Source organism: Atractosteus spatula (assembly GCF_055471065.1).
Source record: "Atractosteus spatula isolate fAtrSpa1 chromosome 10 unlocalized genomic scaffold, fAtrSpa1.hap1 SUPER_10_unloc_14, whole genome shotgun sequence".
Lineage (NCBI taxonomy): Eukaryota > Metazoa > Chordata > Actinopteri > Semionotiformes > Lepisosteidae > Atractosteus > Atractosteus spatula.
Window position 1 is genome coordinate 341,516 of NW_028296617.1, and position 5,129 is coordinate 346,644.

The window sequence follows — 5,129 nt, forward strand, 5'->3', positions numbered from 1 at the left end:
GACCCGAATGCTCCAGTACCGTTTTCCATGTCATGCTAAACGCCACAAATTGTTTTCGTCCAGTTGTATCAATCGTCCTAAAGCTACGGAAAATCGGATGCAACTGGTACAATCAGCACCCATTTCTTCAGGATAGTCGAGCGGTTTAAAACAGCGAATTCACAACTTCGTGTCTTTTAAGCTTTGTGTTTCGCTGTCCAAATAGAGGCACGGGTTCAAATCCCACTCCCGACAGTCAGGCGTTTTACCCTGTCTTTTTTACCTGCCTTTACACTGTTTCAGTCTTGTTGTGCTCGCTGACAATCACAGTACGAGGAAAACGGAGAATCTACTTAGCAAAAACATAACGGACAGAAAAAAGCTTCGTAAACACGTGAATGTGATTAGCAGCAGTAAGGCAGTTAGGTGTCCATTCAAATGTTTAAGGCTGATTTATAAAAGCAGCAGAAGAAAGGTGCAGCCTTTGTGAGAATTCGCGGGTTTTTATGCTGCTTGGACTTCTTTCAAGCCTATGAAGTGACCCCCGTTTTATTTTCATTTTGAAACTTCAAACCGAATAACAAAAAGGTTTCATGTGTGTCAACATTCCGTTGCAAATACCGTTTCCACGATGTATTCAACGACGGGAATGAAATATTTTAGTGCTGGCTCAAATGCGAGGAATTTCCGAAAAGCCTGGAAAAGCAACGCTTGCAGTAAATGACAAATTTAAAGCGTATAGTCAGTATGAACAGAACAACGCAATGCTCTGTAAAAACGAATTGAAGCCGCAATTACTCTTTTATCTCGGGCAGTTCATTCCGATACGATGTTTCCGCAGAATAAATGAAATGCCGAACTCCAAACATGTTGTTGCCATTATTGTTACTCCTGCTGCTGTAGTTTTAAGCTTTAATCAGTGGGTATGTAATGTTGTAAAGGGGCTGGACTACTTTGTTCATTCCAAATTCCATTATGTGAATTTATGCTTTTTTAATATAAGCATTAACAATACAATGCGTGCTCAAAAACCATTACTTATTAGCTTAAGAAGCGGCAGTGTTTTGACAAAGTGTTGTATTCGAACAGTAAATGCTGAAGTGTTTAATACTTACTTGTGAGCAGATCTCCCTCGATTTAGACAAACTCTTGTTTGGCCGATGATTTCAGATGAAAATCTCAATCAAGTGGAAAGAAAGCTGAATTACGCAAAGGTCATAGAAGGCACTGGGTATCACTCTTACGCCATCAGGTCATGCTAGGAGGATTGGGGGGATCAAATTGACACAGAGGGACCCAATGTGGGGGCTGAACCCACAGTTCTGAGATTAAGAGATTCATGCTCTATTGACTGCGCCTATATAACTCTTGTGCTACAGCAGTAATGTTTCTTGGTGTGGATGGACATGACATAATAGGCTGACAGCAGGAACACGTGGCCCACAGGCAGTGACAGTATCGCTATCACATTTGGCTGCAGTATATTGTGTTGAGAGCAGCAATAACTTTCCTGCAGAGATGGGAGTGCCTTTAACACAGCTCTTTCAATCGGACAGAGTAACAGGAACGGACCAAAAGTTTCTGCTGTGGATCCATCTCCACGTGGGGGAAAGAGACAGTAAAATAGCGATGAAGAAACAGAAATAATTGTGCTCTCTGCAAAGTAGGAAAGAGGTGGTCAGACACATAAAACAGCTTGGTGATAATTTGCAGCGACAGTTTTATGTTATTTAGTACAAGGATTTCTCTTCATGTGACTTAAGATGTGTAATTTGTATGTTGGTTGTATGTGTCTTTAGCTACTGAAAGCAACTTTCGAGTTGAGATAATCTTAGGTATCTGATGGAGATAAATTAACATCAAACGAAGAAGTAAAGGTTTACTTCGAGTCATAATCAAATAAGGCTCCACAGCTAAAACATTGTGTTTCCTTCTCTTTTCAGCATGGAATAAACCTTGACTTTTTCCTTTGAAGCCCATGCATGCTGACGCAGCTCCCTACTTAAATTACCATCAGCTGTGTACCTCCAGCTGACCTGTACACAAATATGACGAGAGGAGCACTGAAGACTTGAAAAAGCTCTCGCATTAGACTCTTTTGTGTTTGTGCTTTTGTGTTTTTGTTGTTCCCCAGATTTGTTTTTAATGTTTTGTTTTCTTTTTCTTTTGAAGTTGTTGCATTTGTTTTTTTTTCATAGTTGTTAGACTACTACAGGGATTTACCTAGGTTCCTGGAAGACTTCACGTTTTGTGTTTGTTGTGTTTTCGGGTTACAACATTTTTTTTTTCTATTGATAGGACCCCACGCATTACTGTGGGACTAGTTAACTTTAGTTCTTACATTGTACCTGAAATTACCACATAAACTACTACTCTGTTTCCCTTTTTTTAAAAGGCACAAGTGAAGTCTGTTTTTCCTTGCTGTTGATTGGTAGCTACAATGGGTCAATTGCAATAAACTCCGCTGAAATTTGTCAGCAGCTCTGTACTAAACCTGTTCTCAATTGCAACAAACCTAAAATAACAGCTGCTGCCCATTAGATGTTACTGCATTAGGAGTCTAGCTTAAACCACCTCTTCATAGGTTTTAAGCAACTCAGTAGCAGACTAAGCAGAACAATTGATCACATTAGAACTGTCTTGAATGTAATGGAAATAATGTACTCATTAAGTAACAAGCTTATGCACCACTTGCTTGAAAATTATTTTTATATTTAACTAAAATTGCTTTCCAGATACCACAAGTATTGACAATGAATGTTATCAATACTCATTTTTATTAATAAAAGTGTTATTTACTAATAATTAAGTTCCATGTATATCTTTATTAGTAGCTGTATTACAAGTAATGCATATATCGTCTTTATTATAGTTAGTTTTCAGTTATCCTGGGGAGGGAAGAGAATGGAAATTAAGGAAATACAAATTTAAAGGGCTTAAGTCTTCAATGTGTTCTGTAATAGCTGTGTGTTGTCATATCTGTCATATCTGGGTGTTAATTTAGTATATTTGATGTATTATTTATTGTGATTTGACACTACACTTGTATTTGACACTACACTACACTTTTCAGGAGAAAGCAGTACGATTTTTTTTTAACTTGAGGGTACAGAAATTGTATTGTACGGCCAAATGTAAGGTTACGTTAAGAAACCCTTATTGTTACCTTTTGCAATGTTATTTATTTAAGACAGTTCTTCAGAATAGTGTCCCTTATGTATCTGTGACTGTGGTCCAACAATAACGGTGGTAAAATAGCCGGAATGTGCGGGAAGAAGATGGAGATGGAACAGGAGGCTTATTCAGTCGATAGAAAGGTTGTGTAGGACTGAACACACTGCGGTTATGGTATTGGGTTTAAGAGCATTACGATCCTACAGTCTCCTGATCCGTAATCAGATGCATTATCCAATGCGTCACTGGAACCTTGTACCGCATTCCTCAAGTGCACCACTGTGAGCCTGCGCCGCTACAATAATACATCGCCCCAGTCCAAATTTTCTCAATTAGGTGCAGGTTTTCTATGTGTATTTAGTTAATAAGTCTTTCATTTTGTCTGTTTTAAAAATTGCATCTCTTTAAAACGCTGAAATTCACACATGAGGGAATTCAAATGAAAGAAATCACAGAAAAGATATCGCGCTTAAAAAGAAATCTAGAGTGGAGACGCTGGTGATAGAAAACAGAGCTTCATACGATGCATGAGATGCTTTACCTCTGAACTAAACTTGGCTCTTTAATCGTGTTAGGAAAAGTGAATAGTCAACAGTGTACATTTTAAAAATCAAAGCAAGACAATGAGACACGAAGAGAATTCGGAACAGGAGCCTCTCCTTCATTGTTTAACGAGCTTTTGATGAACGCCTAAGTGAAAGACAAATTCACTATTTTCACTTTGTGATTAAAAAACACTTTTATCACACATTAAGCACTCCTGATGGCGTCGAATAGTTCTCTTTTCTACCCTCATCATTTGAGGATCCCCAGCTAAAGTATCTTTTTAAACTACAACAAAATTGCAATATTTTGAATAATATTTAAGTTTACATAGTCACATTCCCGGTGATATTGACTTAGGCGCTCAATTAGTAACTTCTTGTAGTTTGACTTGTGCCAAAAGTTTGAAATCTGTGCAACTATCAGGATGCTTAAGGACATCCAAAGAAACCCCATCACATTTAGGGGAGACGGTGTTGAGGTCGGATTATTTTGAAATGCGTCTCTGGGGACTTTTGATTTACCAATGTTATGTTTAACTGAAGGATACGCTGACTGACTGTGCCATAGAAACTAACGCACGTCACCTTTTTTCTACATTCACAGGTTTTTGGCTAAAGACAAAAAAATCGTTTTCGTTTCCTTGCCAGCTGGCAGCAATTCCTCTGCACTGACAAAACAGATGAGTATTTTATCTTTCGCAATTTGTATGGATTTTTTTAAAAATAAGTTGTTCCAAAAATTAAATGAACACTTCCATTAAATTTAATGTAGAAGCATGTTGCTGTCCATAATGATAAAATGTGCGGCAAGACAGGAACCAGTGGGATTCAAACCCATGGTCTTCTGCTTACTAGGCAGGTGCTTTAACCAACTAAGCCACAGCATTCTCTTACCTTACTGTTAATCCCACATCAGCAGGGTCAGCTTGTCGGCACGCCTGTCTCCATTTGGTGGTTTGAGCTGACGCTGCCATGACGTTCCCATTAAATGCGACCGAGAATACTCCAACCGGCGCGCCGCTTCGCCTGCTGTCGGAGAACTAAGCCATGGCACTGGCATCAGATTTCCCTTTAACAGCCACTTGGACACATCTCAATTGCTCTGAGACACCTGCATTCAGTGTGCGCTGAGCCTGCTCGCTGAGCAAGTGACGAGAAATGGCTTATGTCCAAGGAGCTCAATTTGCTTTTTATGTCCACTACAGCCGGCACTGAAGCGCAGCACAGGCTCTGTGGTTTGACATCTCCCAAGGTAAATGTTGAAATTGTAGGTGGAAGAGGAAAATTACCCTTGAGTATTGGGAAAGAAGCCAACTCATGTCCGGAGGGGGGCAAAATGCGTACGGAGGTGGCCTAGTGGTTAAGGCAATAACCTCTTAATACATTATACTCTGCACAAAAAGGTTCGAACCCCACCCTCTTCAAGAAAGG